This window comes from Oculina patagonica, chromosome 1, assembly GCF_052425735.1.
Source record: "Oculina patagonica isolate OP01 chromosome 1, crgOcupat, whole genome shotgun sequence".
Classification (NCBI taxonomy): Eukaryota; Metazoa; Cnidaria; class Anthozoa; order Scleractinia; family Oculinidae; genus Oculina; species Oculina patagonica.
The window spans coordinates 8,918,138-8,941,224 of NC_135758.1; the positions used below are offsets into that span (position 1 = coordinate 8,918,138).

The following is a 23,087-nucleotide window of genomic DNA, read 5'->3' on the forward strand; positions in this document are numbered from 1 at the left end:
AGAGTATGATTGTGATTTTAAACCAAGATTATATAATGACATTCAAGAATATGCATTCAGAACCAACGACTACAATACAGGAACTCAGTTAAATTTACAAAATTATTCTGAATTATTTCCTGTTATCTATTTCGATTTAAGAAATCATAAGGAATCGGTTACTGATGATCCAAAACAGTTATTGTTTCATTACAGATTGAATGTACAAGCTACTGACGATTATATGATATACGCTGTAGTTCTTTATGAAGAAAAAATTGTAATTGACAAAATTGGGAATGAACTTATTTTTATGTAATATTTAATCTAACACTATTATATATAGAGCAAGACTATGAGCACAAAATATATTTCAGCATATATTCATTTAACAGAAGGCCAAATGAAAAAGCTAGCCAGAGCAATCAAAAATTCAAGTGAAGTGAGTTTATTGATTGATAAGCATCAGATCAAAAAGAAGGGTAATACTGAGTTATACCTTACAAAAAGACAAATAACACGGCACAATAAAGTAAAAAGTGAAGGAAAAGGCATTACACTGACTTTATCTAAAGCCCAAATAAGTAAAATGCGAAGGGATATGATTGGAAAAGGAATTCAAGTCACTCCCCCTCAAGGAGGGACAGGAATGCAAATAGAATACCCTTATTATTCACCACAAATCATTAGGAAGCAAAGACCAAAAAATGGTGGCAAAATCAAACTACCAAGTAAGAAAGATGTATTATCTTACAGATCTCCTCCAGTAATAGGATCATGGGGTGAATATGATAAATTTCTTAGAACAGGTGGATTAGTGCTTCCAAAAAAAAAAATCTTAAAACCGAAAAGAAAGTAATAAAGCCAACATTTATCAAAAAAGCTCTAAGTAACAATGATCTAATGAGATGGTGTAAGTATTTAAATATTAATATCACAGGGATATACAGCAGAGATGAACACATGCCTAAAAAACATACCCCATGTATCATTAATTTAGACAGCTATGAAGGTGTTGGTACTCATTGGACTTGTTGTATTAATGGTAAAAGGAAAAATACTTTGTTATATTTTGACAGTTTTGGATTAAGTTACCCTCAGGAATTTTTATTGAGAGCTAAAAAAGATGGTATAAAAGAAATAATATATAACAACACACATTATCAACATATCAAATCAGTTCTTTGTGGCTATTATTGTCTTTATTTCCTGCATCAAGCATTGGTGTACGATAAAAAGTATCACGATATATTAATGCCATTATCAATGTCTGATACGATGTACAATGAACGTTTTATAAGCAATTATTTCAAAAATATGTAATCATATTATATATAAAATGGTAAAATCGTTTTGCGTACGTGAAAAAATACAAACTAATTCAGTTCCTAGCTCTGAAATATATGTGAGAACAAAAAACAATCGTTTAATGCTCAAATCGAAATGCGCTTCTTGTGGTATTACTAAAACTCGTTTTGTTAGTGAAAAAAAGACACGAGGGGGTAATGTCGGACAGACGATCAACAAAAAGATCGGCCAAAAAATACCCGGGTTTGCACAAATTCAGGATCTTATTGGTTACATTAGTCCGAGTACAAAAAAGGAAACATTAGATAGATTCTGGAGTGGAGACATCGCAAAAGGTGCCTTCAACACGAAAACCGGATTATTCTCAAAGAAATTCTGGACATCTCCAAGTGAACACCAAGATCCTTCATGCTCTGGTACTATTTGGGATAAGAAATCTAAAAAATGGCGAAACACATACTGTGATTAAATATCTAATGTATATATATATATATATATATGTGTAAATCATACTGTGTTTCATGTAAAAAGAATACTGAGTCAATGAATTCTAAAAAAGTCAAAGCAAAGAATGGCCGTCTTATGGAAAAATCAAATTGTTATATTTGCGGTAAAAAGAAGAGTAAATTCATAAAAGGTGGGGCTCTTGCACGTTATAAAGGCCCTTCTACTGTTGATAAAATAGCCTATGTAGCATCAAATTTCGTAACTCCATCACCTAGCTTTGCTTCAATGGCAAGACTTTTAGCAGGTCAAGCTCTCAAAGGTGTAAAAGACAATGTTGATTACTATAAAAAGGGTAAGGGTCTTGATATTCAAAAACACTTATCAAAACTTGGAGAACTACACATGAGAACACCTACAGGCAAAAAGTATAATTATTGTGGACCTGGAACTAAATTAGAAAAAAGATTAGCATCTAACGATCCTAAATATAGAGATCCAATAAACAATCTAGATAGCATATGCCAACAGCATGATATTGATTACAGTAATTCAAAATCACTAGCTGATAAACATAAGGCAGATGATCTTATGCTTAAGAGAATATCAAAAATACCATTTAAAGACCGTCCATGGGGAACAACAGGGGTACAAGCTTTAATCGCTAGTAAAAGAAAAATCGGATTGGGTATAAAAAAAAAAAGCCAAAAAACGTAAAAAGCCGTCGGGTGAAGAAAACTGGCAAGAAAAATTAGCTGATGAATTACACACGCAAATAAAGAGGAACTTTACTCGACGGCGTGTTATAGTTAACCATATTGATGAAATTTGGTGCTCAGATTTAGTTGAGATGCAACAGTTCAGTAAATGGAACAAGGGATACAGATATCTTCTCATGGTACTGGATGTTTTCAGTAAATATGGTTGGATAGTGTCTCTAAAAGACAAAAAAGGTGAAACTGTAACTCAAGCATTCAAAACCATATTCAAAGAGGGGCGTAAACCACAATATCTTTGGACTGATAAAGGAAAAGAGTATTACAATAAAAATATGAAGGAGCTTTTGGAAAAGAATAGTATAACACTATACTCCACCGAGAACGAAGAGAAGAGTAGTGTTTGTGAACGATGGAATAGGACAATTAAAACCCGAATGTGGAAACAATTCACTGCTCAAGGTAATACGACGTACCTCGATATGCTACCCAAGCTGTTAAAACAGTATAATAATACCAAACACTCAAGCATTAAAATGACACCTGTAGAAGCCTCGAGGAAAAAGAATGAAGGCTTAGTATATTTCAATTTATACGGTGATATGGAAACATCAAAACCGAAACCGAAATTCAAAATAGGTGATAAGGTTCGAATATCGAAATATAAAAGAAATATTTTCGATAAAGGGTACACGCCAAACTGGACCGAAGAAATTTTTACAATCGATAAGATACAATACACTAATCCTATTACTTTCAAATTGAAAGATCTCAATAATGAAGACATACAAGGAAGTTTTTATGAGCCTGAAATGTTGAAAGCAAAACAAGAAGTATTTCGTATTGATAAAGTGATCCGTAGAGATTATAAAAAGAAACAAGCTTTAGTTAAGTGGAAAGGATACAGTGATGACTTCAACAGTTGGATTCCAATCAAGGATTTGAAAGATATATAAACAATTTTTAATTTTATTTATGGAGTATATGTTAAGAGTGCCTTAAAATCAATTATCAAGTATTACACATGCAAATAAAAATATTAAGTATAATATTTTTATAAATCAGTATTTGATTACAAAAAATATTTTAGGACATACATTCATTTTAAAAAAACATTGAATTTATCAACAACTAATTTTTCATCCAATTGGTCTTCATTATAAAAAAAGGTATCAATATTTATAATACTACAGCCGTTATCAAAAAGCATTTCGACAATATCTAAATTAAACAAATTTGATATTACGTAATTAGTATCTTTATAATTATCAAAATATGCTTCAATATAATCAGCCCATGGGTTAGCACCACCATCCATAATAACTACACTCTTTGGCTGATTAAATACCATGTGCTTGAAATTAAATTCATCTTCTAAGATTTTAGCAATTATTTTAATATCATTCGATCTATCATTTTTATCCGAGGTTAAACCGATTATAAATCTTTTATCATTCATATATATATATATTACAAAGAGATTTTATTTTTATATGGTTTTATGCGTTTTTTCCTTAATGATTTTAAATTATATTTTAAATTAGTATGAATATTACTGATATAACTTTTAGTAAAAAACGCATAAAACCATATAAAAATTTCTAAAGTATATATATATATATATAAATGGTTGAAGTCCGGAGATATTTTACTGAAAAGGACAAAATGGATGCAAAAAGAAGATCGAAAAGAGTATATGCTTCTAAAAAGGAATGGTTTTGTGTCATTTGTAATAATTATAACTATAAACTAGCCGGTAAATGGAGACATCTTTTAACACAAAAGCATATTAATAACAGCATCATTTACAACAAAAAATCAGATTAAATGCACTTTATAAATGATATAAAAAATAATGTATAATAAATATTATAATGACATCAAATTACATCAAAAAAAAATTTGTTGATATGATGAATATTATAGAAAAACATTGCATTAAGGACAATATACATTTCTTACAATTAAGTGAAAAGGAACAATCAGATAGATTAGCTAACATTTGTACTGATCTCGGTATTATATCAAATATGATCCTACATAAAAACATGTTCAAAAATCTGATAAAAATACAAAAATATTATATTGAAAATATAATATAAGACGTTCAGTTTAAAAGCACTGTATATAAAATTTTGAAAAAGAGTATAAGAGATTTTGAAATAAATTTCAAAAACATCATAAAACTCGGCTTCGCTTGGTTTTCCAGATTGATATTTCAGTTATGATATCAAGGCTTGTTTAAACGCACTGTATGTAAAATTTTGAAAAAGAGTATAAGAAGTTTTCAGGCTTGGTTTTACAGGCTTGGTTTTTCTAGGGTTTGAATTTCAGTTTTGGTTCTGTGATTTGATTCTAAGATTTAGTTCTCAGAATTAGATTCAGCAATGACCCAATATTTGAATGCATTTTTTTGTTCTGATATTTGTTCAGTTTTCGGATCTGAGATTTGATCAGTTTTCGGATCTGAGATTTGATTTCCATTTTTGTATCCAGCACTGGAGTAGTATAGTGATTGTGGTGTAAGAGATCCAAAAAAAATATTTTTTTGGTCTCGTACCCCCAATCACTATACTACTAAACTACAAACGTATTAAGGGAAAAAGTCGCTTTTTAGAAATATCCAAAAAACGTTTTTACATTACAATGGTTTTGAATGTTATCTGAATGCTATTTCACTTTTAATGTTACTGATAAAACTGACATTGCCTTGAAAAAATCTATACTCTTTCTTAATTCAGATCGTTGGATTTTCTTTTTTTCATTCTTTTAAAAATGCTGTTCAATGCTTGAAACATTTTCAAAGAGATCAGATCAATAGAGTAAAAAACATCTCAAGTGGGAGTGGAAACTGAAATAGTTTCATTAATGTTTTTTCTTACGTACAGGTAAACAAATTATTATTTTCTTGCAGAATGACGTTTGATAACCATGAAGATAATCCTAATTGTAAAAAAAAAAAAAAAGATTGATTTTAGTGGCTCAGTGTTTAATGATGTATATAGTTTACTTGTTTAAATATATAGTTTACTTGTTTAAAAGTTTTCTGGGCAATTAAAAACTCTTTCTTAAATAAATCGGAGAAATTTGTATTTTTTTCCTGTAGCTTTTTGGTTCTGTAGTGAGAGTACTTGTCATGACTTATAAGTTCCTTTTGTTTTCTATCCGTTTTCTGTGTTTTCTTTATACTGAATGAACTTCCTTGCGACTGAATTTTTGAGTGCATGATGTTCATCGCTAGATCATAAATGAGTGCCAGCTTTTTCTTCCAAGGCATTAATTTTACTTTCACTCTTTCGCTCGTCTTTACAAGTTTCTAGTTACTCCCTCCTGTTGGCCGCTAGTCTCGACGCTAGTCAGTATTACATCAAATTTTGTGACAACGCAACTCTTGTCACTTTGCAGTCGCCAAAATAAGAAAAACCTTCATAAACGCATATAGAATTAACGAAATACACTCGAACCTTTCCATACAGTAAAAATCAAATTATAAAACAAAGGATAAAAACCAAAACGTTGTTGTCCAATCAAATAAATGAATTCGGAAAAGTGTGCGTCTGTAGTTACAAAATAATCTAGGAAATAATTTTTGTAGTCTGTTGTTGTTGAACTTATGAGTTAATTAAGTGCGGCAATCTCGGGAGTAGCAAAAAAGAGAACACTCAGTTTAAAATTATTATACTTGAAATGAAGATGCCTTTTCTCTTAAGTCGTTTTCCTCAAAAGTTCCGAAAATGGTGTAAAGGTTTTAGGCTATTGAAATTTGCTATTTGGGTGGTCAGTGATCATATGAAATTGTAACATTATAATACTGCAAATGAACATTTTCTATAATTTTATCATTAAACATCTTTATATTATTGGCCAAAAATTAAAACAAAACATGAGAACTCGCCTTTTTCTGTAAAAATTAAGATAATAGGATTTTTTGTTGAAGTCGCAAGATTTTTAAAGTTGCTGGGCGCTTGGTTTACAATCAAATGCTATCAATTTTAAAATGTTCATTGCTTGCCAGATATTTGAAGTGATAAATATGTAATGGAACGAAACAAAAGAGTTTTGTTCTCACTCTTCTGATAAATCTCCGTCTTGAAGGAGGAAACAATTTTATTTCTTTTTCTAATTTTATCAGTTTAACTAGTCGGAAGAACGTAGCTGACAACAGCAACTGAGCCGAGCTATAAATTCCGTTTAGTTGGCTCCCGTCAAAATTACGATGAAATGACAAAAAGAACTTCGCTCTAGTTAATAACCTCACAATCATTCATCTCAGATATTTGAGTTATAAAAATGATAAATTAAAATTTTCCAGAAGTTAAATTTACGCATTTTTGTTCCTTTGGAAAATGTTTCACATTTATGTGTGTGTGGAGTGTCATTTGCCTATTTCATTTTAATCCTAAAATGGTGATCTTGACTGCTTTAAAATAGAGGATTTTATTGACAATACAAGCTCCAAATTGCAGTTATGATGATGTAGTCTATAATTACGCGTGGGCAATGTCCATTAGCAGCATTCAGCTCTACAAAAAAATGCAAAGTAAATGCAAATATTGCTTGAAGCAAAAGACGCGAAATTTTCGAGAGACTCACGATACATTTAATTCTGGTTTCATATATAGCAAGGCCTGACCTCAAACTACCAAAGGGATTTATTCCCATTTCTTGACAAAATCAATTCGCCCGAAAATACTTTCGCTGATAACCTTTTTTATGAGACGTGCCTTATATTTTTAGAAATGCAAACAGTCTATGTTTATTTAAGAGCTTGTGACTCAGAGATCCAGGCAGGGGCCAGAAGAAGGGGGTCGGCCGATCTCCACCATATTTACAGCGTATGGAGGTCTTACCCAACTAGTAACCATGGTAACAATTTTTGATTGATTGGCTTTATTGTTTACGAAAACAGACCACCCCCCAAAAAAATTGCCCAAATGGCGTGACAAAAGTTGTGATTTTAGGTCAACTTCAGCAGCGTGTATCTCTGGATATATTTAAGCAACAGATTTAATTTCACATCAGCGAAACACTTGTCCTTTGGTAGTTTAAATGCGTACTAAATTAAATGTTTTCTGTACATCGTTCACGATCTGCATGCAAACTTAGAAGCCATACTTCGCAACATTTTCAAAAATCGCAAAACTAGGCATTTTTAAATTACAGTTTCTCCAAGGTCCGGGAAGTTACAGATATAAACCTAACTGCAAGTTACTCACCAAAGATAGGAAAACATTTTAGGCCAGTGTTGAAATTGGACCAGCGAATTTAAATTTTTTAACGGTTCACTGTTTTACCGCTTTGGCTGATTTCATTTTCAAAGCCAGTCCTATACAGTGTACGGCTCCCTCAAGCTGCTGTCGATCTGATTATCCGGATTTCGCCGTTTAAACGCCTCGCCAGGTGCAGAAATCAAAAGGCTTTGGTTTCTTGTCATATTATCCTTGATTTTGTCGCAAAGTATTCGTTCTAAGCGAGAGCGAAGGGAATGTTATGCCAGAGATTGCGTGACAAAAATTGAACACGTAGGTTTCAGTTCGGCCTTCAAACCAAAGAAACATTGTCGACATCTTCTCCTTGAATACGTGCTCCTTTTTCAAAAACAGATATCTGACATTCCAAGGATGAGTCCCAAATCCAGTACACAACGGATAAAATAACATGGTCGAATCTCCCCGTCAGACGGCCGCACGTTTGTAAAATGTTTGGACATTTCAACTGAGTTCCGCCTCTTTGAAGCTTGGTTTTAGTTCGTTAATACGTCAGACAATTTCGATCCATGGAACAGATTTGTATAAAAGAAGTGGATAAACTTTGCTCAGCCATTGGCAAAGGTTTCACGGAAGCTTGGGTTCACCACGAATTCTTGCGGCTGAACTGGCCTGATACGGCAGCATTGACGCCGAGGCTAGCGAGATTGTCGGGTGGGAGGAAGGGTGGGGAGTAGGGGGTGGGGGAACGGGGGGTGGACAACGAGATGTGATTTGCAGGATGGTAAGGGCGTGAGGTAACACTAATTAAGATAAATGCTGATTTATATAATACTTTTTGCCATTTTCAAATTTATAGTTAACAATTTATGATTTATTGTTCATCTCAATTATTTTCTCCTGCCGTTTTGATTCGCTCGCCATTCATCACTGTCAATTTGCAAATAAACCCTTCATTATGAAGCTTTATGAAGAACCCTATGAGACCTATAAATTTTTTTGTACAAAGTCTCGGCACGAGTTAGTGTCTTAGACATCGATACCCAGCTTTCGAGCAAAGGCTTTAAATGTACTACTATACTACCCTGATTATTTATGACACTAAGGACATGTTATCCTCAGAAGGAAAACAATTAAAATATTAGTTTTTTGTAACGTTAACAGTTACCGTCTATGCGAACTGATATGTTTCCTAATATTAAACCTCCACGAGAGAAAGGGAATAGGTTTCTTCGCCATAAAGTAATGCTTTGAGCTTTCGTGATATCAGTGCTAATTCAATTATTTCCAGCAAGAAAAGCATGTATATTTCATCGTGGGAACAAGACGTTTTGTCTGGCTTCAAGGAAGGTAAAACAAACAAAGTGCAGTATTAACAATTTGAATAAAATATTTTTCCTAGAAATGACACATTAAAAACGGTCACCTTAAAGTTTGTAGAATAGTTGTGGCTTTCTGCTGTTCATTAACATAAAAGGGCGCTTTAAATTCTGACAATCCCCATGATGACATAAACTTAATATTAGAAAACCAGTGCTTTGATGTTCGCGCCACGCAAGCAGTTGCTCAGTAAAACAACGGTAAAACTAGTAATTTTAAGTCGTTTTTCAAACATAATAAGAGGCAAGAGCATTCTTGAAAATATTAGCTTCGAGGCGTTATCCACGCAGACTGTCATTCTGAACGATGATGTTTTTTAAATTTTATTGAATTTTTAAATTGTTATAAAAGTGAATTTGTTCTATCTTCCTAACATTTTTAGGATGTCTTTTTATATGACTTTTTAAATTTTTAATATGTACACGGCCCCACAAGCTTTTAGCTTTAAACTTTTTACCGTGGTTAAATAAAGTTGTTATTATTATTATTATTATTATTATTATTATTATTATTATTATTATTATTATTATTATTATTATTACAAGTGAAACCGGTAAAAACAATATATAATTATATATTCTATAGAAAACAGGTAAATGTGAAAATAGATTGGTGTGTATCAATCAGATCAATCTGCAGCTGCAGCTGAGGGGGGATGAGGGTCTCAATAGTACAAACTTTTTAAAGAAAGTATGAAGCGAAACTAGAAATCCCAGGGGGTGGGAGGGTCTAAGCTAAAGAACCATCCTTGGGGGAGGTATGGATATTTTTTGGAACCACACCCTGTGGAACCAAGCCAGAGCTGCAAAAAAACTTGACACATTAACTTCACCTGGAGTAAAATTTGTGGTCTGCGATAAAAATTATGTAAATTCTCTGTTATTTCATTATTTTTACATGTTTTTATTGAAACAAAAGTGTTTTGTCATGAACCTCAGAATGGTTTTAAAATTTACATGTAATTAAGTGTCAGTATTACATGAAGCCTTATTGGGTTCTAGGAGAAGCCACGAGCCAAGCAGCCCACACTGCCGGAGCTTATCACGGTTTCTGCAGCATTAAGCGGCTAGGAATATTTCTACTCCCTCCTGAATGGGATGCTAGTCCACTGCAGGGTCCCCCCCCCCCCAGCATTATGTCACCGGTACCCATTGATATACCTGGGTGGAGAGAGGCACTATGAGAGTTAAGTGTCTTGCCCAAGAACATAACACAAGTGACCCCGGCCGGGGCTCGAACTCAGACCACTCGATCCGGAGTCCGGTGCACTAACCATTAGGCCACCGCGCCTCCCATCTTATTGGGTTCTGGGATGTTCATATTATATAAAAAGCCATCAGTGTCACTTAAGTATATTCAGGTTTAAACTGGCAACATGTGGGAATCAATCATGTGATAATTTTATTACATTGACACAGTGTGTATTTTTGAGTTCATTTTGACTAGCAGGAATGCCCTTGCAAAGACTTCCAAGTAACCTGTAAATAGAAACAAAACAAACAAAAAACTATTATTTTGCTGAAATTGCTATTTTCCAGCATGCAGACTGTATATTAAAATTAAATGGCCCTTTTCAGTGTGTGAAAACTGGCTGCTTTTATGTTGGGCCAGTGGATCCAATATTTTTTTCCACTTGCTACTGTAGATAGCCAAATGACATTTATGGATTTTTATTTTTTGTTGTAGTTGTTTCGAAAGAAACATGTGGCTTCGGGTAAGCTTATAATGGTTTCACCTTGCCCAGTCTACCTAGGTCAAACAAGGAAGAAATCAATTTTCTTTGCACCCTTCCTTTCATTAATTATTGCAGAAAAATGTCATATTATTTTAATAATCTTTAAAAATGTTTTGGACCCTAAAACTGAATTTTGTAATCTGTTAATTTCAAAGCATTACATCACTGAAATCTATGTTTGGTATTCTTGTAGAGCAAGTTGCCAACAAAAACTAAGCTGAAGTTTATTTAAATCGAATTTACAGCTACTGCTTGGCTAATTTTAATATGAGTTAAAAAAACTTGGGTCTTGACAAAGTGCGAGCCAACAAGTCATGAGAGCCATTCCACTATATACAAATAGCACATTGGTTGGCCTAAAAAGCTCCCTGGTTAGCCTAAGCAGTACTCCAGTTAGCCTGAGTATAGTTAGCTAAAGTGGCTTCAGGTTATGCTATTTATTGGAGTTAGGTATTTTGGCTTGTATGGCACTTATGTGTCATGAAACATACGAGCCATGAAAGCCATTCCAGTTTGCCTACATAAGATTCCGGTTAGCCTATATAGTACTCTGGCTAGCCTTAAAAGCACTTTGGTTGCCAAAGGGTACATCATGTTGCTTGCAGTTAGCTTTATATTGGGATTAGGGTTTTCTGGCTTGCTTAAGTTTAAGGCCTTGCGATGTTTTACATTGCTACTTTAAAATGCTTCTGTAGGTCATCTAACAACTGAAAATACAGGCCTTAAAAACAAACAGATTTTTTGTAAAGTAGACAAATGTCTGGTAAAAAGCAGATCTTAAATGCCTCAGGCAATGATTGTGTGTAGAGAAAAGAAAGGGAATTGCCAGAATTGACTGTCACATAACTATGTGTAAAACTAAGAGATCAACAATTACCTGAACTCCATAGTTTAGCTCACTGAACAGTAATCCAGAATGTCCTGTCAAAACATTAGGCATTCTATTAGTCCCTGACCTGTAAACCACAAAATGCAAAGGAAACGTAAATCTATGTTTACCAATACAATAAAACATCATGGGAAGAACAAATTTTAAGTTAAGAAATGAACTCATTTATTAAACATACCCAAAAAGGCATTCCAAAACGTGAGTAGCACTGTTTAATTTAAGTCTAGATTAGCTACCAGGTTGACTGCAAGTAGTCTCTAGTCTAACTTAAAAAAAGAGATCACACTGAGCTGAAATGTTTCTTCCAATTTCAAAGGTATCACATAAAATCTTCCTGACGTAATTTTTCTTTGCGGTCTAAAATGGCCACTTGGTCAATATTTTGAGGAACATTTCCTCATGTATAAATAATGAAAGGATGCGAGTCTTATTAATTTGGAAAACAGTAGCTTAAAATTCAGGTAACGAACATAAATAACAGTTGTATGCCTCGACGAAATGACTGCCATTTAATACTATCGCCTTGTTCTCACCATCTATCTTTTTACGCCTAGCCAGGCTTTAATTCCAGTAAGCTAAGTTGATAATCATGATAAACGTCGAAGACATAAGCTTTAACCAGTCTAAAAAAATCATTGTTCAATGAGAAACGCTCACCTGTTGCCCACGTTTTCGCACGTTTCTACTCATTCCATATTCTTCTTTATCCGGAATACAAATAAAGGAGGTTTTCCCCACGTTTGGGGACTCGTTTTGATCGCGTCAAGAAGGAAAAACATCGACAAAACTGTCCTCTATAACTCAAAATTTTGTCGCATAGTCGCCATTTTGAAAATGCTCTTAATGAGCCCACAATACGGACCACGGGGAATCCGCTGGGGTGACCACCAGAAGGGGGAGGGGGAGGGGCAGCTATTTAACTTCTCCCCAGGCCCACTCCTTTCGTCTGGAAGAAATTACATTCAACCTCGCGAAAAGCAATTAAAATAAGAAAAAAATGACAGCGCTATTATAAAGAGCATACACTCCTCCATTTGGCAAAATTTTCTTTTATTCCTACCGCGAATTGTCATTGAGAAGGAAGCCAACAAACTTTTCAGTTGTATTTTTTACTGCCGTCCTTTTTTAGGAAAAAGTAATAATGGCCATTTTTAAAAACACTATTTAAAAAGCTACAACTTGGCGTAAAAAAATCTTAAGAGAGAGATACAGGTAAAGTTTTCAAGCGAATTTAAAACTGCTGTCCGTTCTGGTCACGTGACCAATGACGTCATAGCAATAAAAGTGATAAAAATGTACTTAACATATAAATATCTACCAACATGTAATTTTTTGCTTCCTCACATTTAATGCAACGCCAGATACGCACTTGAACCCAGACTCCCACTTTTTGAAAATTGTACATAGCCCCCTTAATTTTTTATATTTTTTTCGGTACCCGGGCAGTCTGAAATGCCTCACACCAATGTGCTTCAAACTGTAATGACTGCTTTTTCAGTAACAATATATCTTTGTCACAGTGAGCAAAAACGAACTTCAGGGCAATGTCACGTGACTAATGACGTCATCGTCCTACGACTTATACAAGAAGTAGTTTATGGTAAAAGTTATTCCTATACGACGTACTACTTCTGCTGACTTCAAACTGACCAAGTTATTTGGCATTGACGATTTTTCAGTTGCAAAGGAGTTTGGGAAGGTTTTTATTATAATTATATATTGTTTTTATAATTATTATTCAGTATTTACAAAAGAAATGCAATTATAAAAGTTAACGTTCGTCCCTGTTTCAGCACTTGAAAGTTCGACGTAAAAAAATTCGATTACATCCCATTGCAGGTCTACTAACCAAGCACGCAAACAGTTTTTGTTTGAAAGTCAATTTCGCTTTAGGGAAGATAGAGAAGTAATGAAATGGCTTGCTCAATTTCCATTTTGGTTGACTCGTCTCACTCCAGATGCGGAGGTGTCAAAGAAGAAGACAAAAATGCTTTTTCGGTCACCTTGTTAAGTTGTAGAAAAGACGTCAGTGGATATTTGCGTTCTCTTGGGGCAAGCGGAGCACGAGGGCAGCACGCGCGTGTCTGTGTTTCAGAAGTGGACCTCAACTTAAATAGAGCTGGCCTGTTTGTGTTGAGCGACCAAGAGATAGAACAAATGACAATATGTTCACGGCATAGGAAACTTTTGACAGTAAACTGGCCAGGGGGTAAAGCCGTCACGTGTCGCTGCAAGAAACGTCTATTGTTAGGTATAGACAAGCGATATTTTTCTGACTGGAGAATAGCGATGGATCTTTCGCTCTTTTACGTTATTTCATTATAAAGTGTGCCCTACATGACAATGTTGTCTACAAAACCGTTTATCCCTCCAAACCCTGCGCTATCTTTGGTAGGTCTCACGTGAGATGCGATTTTCAAAGGACAGTCGTGGAATGGCCAGGTTTAAACCAGCGGAATGGCGCACTGCAAAGCAGATTAGCAGCTTATTTTCCAGACTCGCAGCAAAGCAGAGGAAGAAACCATCTGACCAGGCAAAAGAATCAGATGAAGAAGGCCAGACAGACAATGACGAAGACGCAGAAGACTGGGAAAGAGAGGAAGCCTTGGCACTGGGGGGAAGACATATGTGACTTGCAAAGAAGGGGCAAACTTCATTCCAAGTTCAAACTCAAAGATTTGGAAGAAATTTGTCAACATTTTGACCTAAGTGTTGAAGGCCCTTAAAACAGGAAAGCGACATTTGTTTCCTCGATTTCTAGGCTTGTTCAAAGTTGCTCATGTTCCCAGTAGTAAAAGAGATCTAATATTAACCTGTATGTCAAGGGAAACAAAGCTCTGTAAAGCATTTTATTAGTCAGGGATAATTCATATCCGCATTTGTTTTTTGTTTTTGAAAAACACTTAACTGTTACAAATTTAGTGACAGCAAGTTAACCAATTTGCGGACTGTTATGAACTGTGACGGGTTCAGGCCAAATGAGGTTTTTTTTCACAGTGTTAAACATAAACACTATGTTTCAAGAATATACAGATTCATTTAGCTATATCAGCGTCGAAGCGCTGAATGAGTATTATTTTCACGGGCAAATGTTCTTGATATAATTTTCAGCGAACGTTCGCAACCGTTTACCATCGCGACGAGAAGGTCCTTTTTTCGTAATATGAGATTATAATGTTATTGAATTCTCTCGTTAGGTAGAAAGTGTTTACATGTAGGTGCAATTTACACTTCCTGCTTTATTTTATGTTGTCGTTTAAAATAATCTACACCCTACTCGCATCAGAAAACTGTCTACCTCAACTTCGGTGAGGTATAATAGTTCCTTTTATGTTGCAGTGGCGGTGGTGAAATGTTGCCGATCCTTCAGATAGTATAGCCGTCGACATATCAGGATACATGTGATCTGCATACCACCATGTCTACCAAACTACTTAATTATGTGGAACAAATATTCGTTATTGTTGCTACTATGGTTTTTATTTGTCATGCAATGTTTTAAGAAACCTTAACTAATTAACCCTAGATTTATTTACTGTCTTTGCAAAATGAATTTTGTGTGAAAATTAATTATCCCGCTGAAACCTGCTGCTCTAGCTAGCCAAGAAGAAAGAAATACTCATTAATAATATTGCACACTGAAAGGTGGTGAATCACACTGATTGAAACTGCGTCATTGGTTGCAACTTACATTACCGAATTTTTTTGTAACGAGAAAAAAGAACTAAAGTTCGATTGTATTAAATAATTGTTTGTTTCCGAATGAAAGCAATCCAACTTATTCAATTCCGTGATCGCCCGTTCCACGGATTTCAGGGGTATTCCGGTAGTCCATTCCCGCCAACTTCTTAAATCCATGCCAGGTTACTAAGCGCTATGATTTATCAGGTTTTTATCTGAATGCAAAATCTTGCCAATACGTAGCTGAAAGCAAATAATATTCGCCTCCGCAACTTGCATCCTTGGCCTTGTCTGACAATAAACCGATCGCAACTAAGCTTCAAGATGGCATATATCAGCGGGAATATCGGAACGTTTTTCAAACCTACAGACATCAGCGATGTTTCCACGAGTCTGTTGTCTACTTGTGCCGGTGACGGATCACTTGCGGCGAGCTTTATTAAGACCAGTTCAATCCACATTGGGATAGTTAAAAGCCTTTCTGGACCAGGATCAAGTATTGAAGGAAAAAGCTATCAGTCTGTTAATCAACGTGGACAAGTTTGCTTTGGTTCGATGGCCTCCCTCAAAGCTGCGTATTCCACTCCTGTCACGCAATCGCTGGCATGTTTCCTTGGCTCTCGCTTGAAACGAGGACGATGTACAGCGAAACTATAAATAATATGGCAAGAAACCACAGCGTTAAGGTTTCTACACCTGTCGGAGGCGCTTAAACGGCGAAATCCGGTTAATGAGATCGACAGCTTCAAGGGAGCCGTCGTGGCCTTGGAAAATGACATCAGCCAAAGCGGTAAAACAGTGAACCGTTAAAAAAATTTAAATTCGCTGGTCCAATTTCAACACTGGCCTAAAATGTTTTCCTATCTTTGGTGAGTAACTTGCAGTTAGGTTTATATCTGTATCTTCCCGGACCCTGGAGAAACTGTAATTTAAAAATGCCTAGTTTTGCGATTTTTGAAAATGTTGCGAAGTATGGCTTCTAAGTTTGCATGCAGATCGTGAACGATGTACAGAAAACATTAATTTAGTACGCATTTAAACTACCAAAGGACAAGTGTTACGCTGATGTGAAATTAAATCTGTTGCTTAAATATATCCAGAGATACACGCTGCTGAAGTTGACCTAAAATCACAACTTTTGTCACGCCATTTGGGCAATTTTTGGGGGGGTGTCTGTTCTCGTAAACAATAAAGCTAATCAATCAAAAATTGTTACCATGGTTACGAGTTGGGTAAGGCCTCTATGCAACATAAATATGGTGGAGATCGGCCGACCCCCTTCTTCCGACATTTTTTAATATTGCCTGGGTTTCTGAGACAGACATTCTTAAGGACACTGAAACCACAAAACAAACCAGTTTAAGTAAATTCGTTGTCAAATGATGCAGTTCATCAACCCGCTTTCTGTTACATTTTGACAAGAGGATGTTTTTCTTTTTCTTTAATGATAGCTGTGATCTGAAATTTGTAAAATTTATCGATAGCTGAAAATATGGGCTGTTATTTTAAATGATAGCTGATGAATTGATTGCCACAATTGTTGTCAGTTGCCTACCTTAATTGAGCAAATACAAAAGAGTAGAGTTGACAATGATTGTTAAACAATCGCACACGGATGTAAATTATTCAAACCCAAACAGAGTATGCACTATTGTAAAGCGATTAAGTATAAGCAAGTAAATGCAAACAGACAGTATATGTTTATTGTAGGAAACTGAAACAAATGATACTGTTTTTCAACCCGCTTTTTAGTACATTTTGACAAGGGGATCTATTTTTTAACGATAGCCGAGATCTGAAATTTATCGATGCCTGAAAATATGGGCTGCTATTTTAACAGATAGCTGCATGAGGAGTCGATTGGCTTACAGACAAATGAATGATCAACCGAAAATTCTACGACTGGTTTGCTCAATTAAGGTAAGCAACTGACAACAATTGTCAGTTGCTTACCTTAATTGAGCAAATAAAAAGGGGTAGAGTTGACAATGATTGTTAAACAAACGCACACGGATGTAACTTATTCAAACCCAAACAGAGTATACACTATTGTAAAGCGATTAGGTATAAGCAAGTAAATGCAAGGACAAAAAACTTTGAAGCAACAATCATTGATAGTGCTGGTAAAATTTTTCGTAAAGCAGATTCGAATCTTCCTTTAGTAACCGAAAGACTGATTTTTTGTTGGAAATAAAGTCAAGAGATGAAGAATATTGTTCTTGCCATTACTGACCATAAGAAGCAAATGACAATTACAGAGCTTAAATTTGAGATAATTAAACAAGTATAACTGACTTTCTCCTAAAATTTATCTAACACTTCTTTCGTAGAATATCGGTAACGAGGGTTTTAGAAGTCGTTATGTATCCAGTGAACTGATAATAAGATACGCTTATTTAAATATTTCACTTCTTGTTTTAATTCGCAATTCGTATTGAAGAAACTCTAGCAGTGAAGGTCCATATTTAAATTTCGTTTTAGTAAATTAACTTAATTAGCTTAAACTAGAAAAAAAACTATTTTTTTTTATTCTATCTATCTTAACTCGAATGAAAACTCCGACTTTCAAAAATATAAAATTTACGAATTTTGCCAATTCCCTAAATTTATACGCGAATGACACGAAATTGCGCTCTGTACATGAAACTCACCTTGGACGAGGAAACAGTGTTATTTCCTGCAATTTGGTTGAAAAGCGGAGCAGCTAACAACCACAGTAACAAAGTTACAGTGCTGGATTTTCCGTACATCTTTGTTTCTTCAATCAACAGTCTGCCAACCTTCAGTAATGTCTTTAACTTGAGGAAAATTTATTTGAAACACAAGACAAAATTATCGAAGGGGCATACAAGTTTGTTTGTCCTCTTATAGCAACTAAAAAATTTTTCATGTTCGAATAAACTGTCAAAAAATGAATAGAATAGTTGTCGCTCCACACAAAAACATTGGGAGAAAGTAGATTTGATTTTTGACAGAACTGTCTAAGCAATTAAAACAAACGCAATGAGATCGAAGTTGCACAGAGTTTTCATGTTAAGGAATGTTAAGGTGTCAATTAACAGTACTCATTTTGATTCTGTGCTTGATTTTCCTCTGAACCTACCATGTACCGAACATATTGAATAAAGAATTCAGTCAGCGCATCCAAGGATTATTCCACCAAACTTACGCGTAAGCATGGTTGGTTTATTTTATTACTAATTTTAAACCTTTGTCAACATTGTCAGAAAAGGTAGCGCGCGAAAAAAATGTAAATTGATCAGGCGATGCTATTGCAAACGAACTTAAAACGGAATTATTCATCGGATATGTTTGGTATACTGACAAATAGTGCTATAAAACACGGCTTGAGTGATGAGCTCGCCACGTGTTCCACTGGCTGTTTTCTAACTATACTGGACTTAAAGTGTCTATCCAGCCTACAGGTTTTTTGTGGTTTTCGTATCTCTATAATGCATAAACAAGTTTTCTAAAAGAAATTTTTGGATTCCGCCACTTTTTCGCTGCAAAATCGAGCTTCAAAGTTCCCGTTAAAGTTGACCGGGAGTCAAGACCAGAAAGAGTCTGGGTTCCAGACCGGATGTGACGTCAGATCAGGAACCGCGAAATCTTGCCGCCATTTGAAGTCAGCATTATTTTCTTCTGTAATAGCGAGGAGATACTGACGGTAGAAATATACCAGATAGATGCATCATTGCGGTATGCTCATCCTCTCTTGGTATGCTTGAATACTCCAAACGAAGAAAAGGGTATTGCGCTGCATTTTGGGGTGATATGAGAACAGAAGCAAAGGCTAGAAGAAAAAAGTAGATGGACTTCGTCATGTTAAAACGTGCAAAGTGGAATCCGAGTGCTTCGTCTGCCGTCTGTGCTTGCTACTTCGCTCCCAGGGATATTACAAGAAGACATTCCTTTTAAAATCTTCAATGCCAACGGTCGCTGATCTAAGATGATATTGGCATTGTTCCTGTGCCAAGATTTCACCGGAATACTTAACTTTGTCCAGTCGAAGTCGTCATCGGGTATTTATTACTCATTATTCATTTGATTGAGTGTCTGTTCTCGAACGAGAAGACACACGTCTTGCTAGACGCCTAAAAAACTACAAGTAAGTGTCGCCAACTTCCCAAGAGATTTTTATTGCCTATTGTCAACCATCGTGTATAAATAATAAGCGAGCAAGCGTCGCCAAGCAAAGATAACATGTAGCTGAAGCGACGTTCGATTTGTCGACCAGTCAAGGTAAAGCGAATTATTTCTCCTTCGAATATCGCTTGAATTTCTATTTCTGTTTCTTGTAAGTCTTGTTCATAAAGTCTTATTAAAATGTGATCTTTATAATCGAAGTCACTGCGCTCGTACGTAGCTTTTCAGGGTTTCAACTCCCATACATGTAAAGTTATAATTTTATCGATTGGTCTCTGCAGGCGCTATTGTTTGTTTAAAGTGCGTACAATGAAAAGTTTATCAAAGCTTTCACAGCCTTAAGTAAGCATTGTCATAATGAAAAGAAAAGTTTTTCTAAGTTATAAAAGTTCAAAAATCGATAGGTGATGACTGTTTGTTAATCGTTTTTGAGACAATCAGTCGCACTTATCATAAGCGCGTGTTGTCGGCATCTCTAAACGCGTGAAAAGTCGCTTGTATTTTTATTAGGCTGTAACAAGAAGGACTAAAGTAGCTCTTATTTTAATAAGCTGTTATAAGAAGGACTAATAAAAGTAATAAAGATGTTTATTAATATCAATCTTTTGTGTATCAACTAAGGGCACATTTATTTGCAACATACGCAAATCTACCGACGCGACAAGTTTCGATTCAAAACAAACAAGCATACCACTTTCAAGTCAATGCGTTGTGTGAGTGTCAAGGGCAATTTTCGGGAATAATAGTGCTTACAGTCTATTCGTTATATTGTTTTCATTTTCGTTTCACATCTGTAATGAAAATTAAAAAATATACAGCCTGAGAATGCAGATCGATTTCCGTCCGTCGTTGTAGGTTTCGCGACGCGTCAAGTTTCCATTCAAGGCTTTCTGGAGTGAATTTGCGTACAAAATGCAAATTTAACGCGCGGAGTGAGTGTTTGGAAAAAGTATCTATATACCAGTACGTGTCTAATTCCACGACTCTGTTAAGCTGGTTTTGTAATTTTCGTTCCCTCTCATCAATAAGTTGCTTCTCTCGATTATATTCTTCTATCCATGCATCGTCCGCTAGAGGTTCTTGAGAGTAAGCGGGTTCTTCTTTGTTACTCTTATCTTCTACTGCAGTGCAAGCGAACGATTCGAGTTCTCCGGAGTCGATCTCTTCGTTCGAATCAGGTGAACTGCTAGTCACGTCTTCTTCAGATAAGAAATCGCTGTCTTGTGAGTATTCCATCCAAACTCGAAGAATTCTTGGGAAAAACAAACCTTATGTTCTGGCTGTCAAGCAAATAAACAAATGCAAACGCTTCGAGCGGTTCCTGATATGACGTCACTCTTCACCAATCCTCGATCACGCGGTCAACTTTTTTGGGCGTGGCCGAAGCAGAAACTTTAAAGCTCGATTTTGCAGCGAAAAAGTGGCGGAATCCAAAAATTAATTTTTGAATACTTGTTTATGCATTAAAGAGATACGAAAACCACAAAAATCCTGTAGGCTGTATCAGAATCCCCTGTTTTAATATGCAATAATTATGCTAAAATTTAGGGATGGATCTTAAACAATGTAGCTGTGCTAATAAAGTTTAAGTTCAATCCTATTCCTTGGGAACGAGGTTGCTTTGAGTTGAGTTTTTATCGTCAATTTTTTTCTACGACTTTAAATAGGGCTTACAGACAAATGATTGATCAATCGAAAATTCTACGACTGGTTTTCAAAGCAGTCATATGTATTGCAAGATGCCTTCATTTAGCCCTTTTCACACGGCGCAGGTGAATATTCGCTTTGTTTCCTTCAGTTTTTCACCAATTTGTTAATTGGCCGGCCTTTTTTTTTTATAAGGAAAAGGTACGTAAAAGATCGATCGTGTGACAAGCTTCCTTCGAGGAGATGAGACTGTTGGAGCGGCAATGCGCACCGAGGGTGAAGAACATATTTCAGTGACGAAACTAGGATGGCTGCTGGACTAAGCCTTCATTTATCCGCTTCTATTTTACGTCAGGTCGTTGTTAGTATCTTCTTTGAGTGGTAGTCGCATGTATCGAGTGTGTAACGAGTTTTACCGTTGTTTTTTGACGCCAAAATTTAACTGAAGCTTGCTTTTAGTCTTGTATATACTATCAACTCAAGGTAACCGGGAGTTTGAAACCAGTAACGTCCCTAGCAACGCATAAAACAAAACAATGCCACGTGGTTTAAACAGGTCCGCTGCCATAAAACAGTGGATTCATAGACAACAATGGCGGAGAGGATCACAAGTCACCTTCGATCCTTCAATTTATCAATATAGCGCCATCAGGGCCGTACCTAAAAAAATATTCTGCGGGGGCAAAGTCCGCTAATCTCCGCCGCGGGGGCAAACTCCAATATAACTACACGAAATAGCCCAAAAAATTAACACTATGTTAGAAATTTAGCTTCCCTGGTGGGGGCAACTGCCCCCTCTACCCCCCTGCCAGGTATCGCCCTGTTTTTACCACCGTTCTGAAAGTTATTTGCTCAGAGGTGAAGTCTCCTAGAAATATATATCTTTGCAAAATTGCCTATATATAGACCTGCCCCTTATTATCCAATAATACTAGTGGTAACCACAGGTTAGAAAGTGCGGGCCTTGACGCACTTAGAAAAGGTACTCAGTGGTACGAGAGTGCGTAATTTTAGATGGCAGTGTCAATAAATAAATGATTAAATAGACAAAAGACAATTATCCCGAGTAACGCGTCACGCAAGGAATGCATGTTTTTATCGTTTTGGGAAGTGTAATCGAGCATGCGGTGTGAATTGAGATGTGATTTTTCTCATTCGGTAAACTCGCTATGTTGTGCTCGCCTTTTATTAACGTGGCGCGATTAATGATAAATCACGCTTAATTGCCGCTAACTGTAACCGGCCGCGAACCAGTCAGAGTTGTTTTTTGTCGGATTGACAGTTTAGTGGACTGTAGTCGAGCACGCGGTGTGAATTGAGATGTGATATTCCTCGGTCGATAAACTCGCTATGTTTTCAGTGTTATAACGAATTTCTCGAGAATAACCGTTGTTGGAATCATTCGCTTTGCCGTGGTTTATGCGTGATACAATCAGAGCAAATTTTCGCAAAAGCAACACCCGTAAAACACGTCTGCAAATTGTAATGTTTGCAATCTTCCATGTGACAGAAGCCTAGATCTTATGTGACAATCGTTCTTGGAGAACAGATTTTCTCCTCCGGTGTTACGACAAACTGTCGTGATTGACACATTTTTCACATTCCGATCGTTCTTAGTGGAAGAACAAAATTTTCAACTTCCGTTTTCGGTTCGCTTGCTATTAAAGTGGTGCGCACGCGTAAAATGCAATCCGCTGGTCACTGTCAAGATTGGGGTTGCGGGCCTCTCTTGGGCCCGCAAAAAAAAATATGAAAAAAAAAAAAAATGATGACATGAATGAGACAGGTTATAAACAATATAGTATTTTTTATGTTGTTTCATTTTTTCTTGATTTTTCTTTATTGCAAGCTACTTTGAAAATATGGGATTGGGTGGGGCGTGGCTTTTTTGAGATGTATAACGGAAATTTTGAATACAGATACTTTTACGTTCAAATTAAATATATTTGTCGGGG

General features: G+C 35.7%; 1 protein-coding gene and 1 long non-coding RNA gene across 2 annotated transcripts in view; both read right to left on the reverse strand.

Moving 5' to 3' along the window:
- Window positions 1–18,088, reverse strand: part of LOC144655083 (collagen triple helix repeat-containing protein 1-like) — a 37,819-nt gene extending 19,731 nt beyond the window's left edge. The window contains exon 1 of the mRNA XM_078515305.1: window positions 17,991–18,088. The gene's annotated coding sequence lies outside the window, so the exon portion shown is untranslated. The remainder of the gene's footprint in view (window positions 1–17,990) is intronic.
- On the reverse strand, window positions 10,016–12,518 carry LOC144648342 (uncharacterized). Its single transcript, XR_013569681.1, has 3 exons — window positions 12,316–12,518; window positions 11,647–11,725; window positions 10,016–10,512 (listed from the first exon to the last, which is right to left on the reverse strand). It is a non-coding gene; the product is annotated as an uncharacterized LOC144648342 (long non-coding RNA).
- Window positions 18,089–23,087: the final 4,999 nt, after the last annotated feature.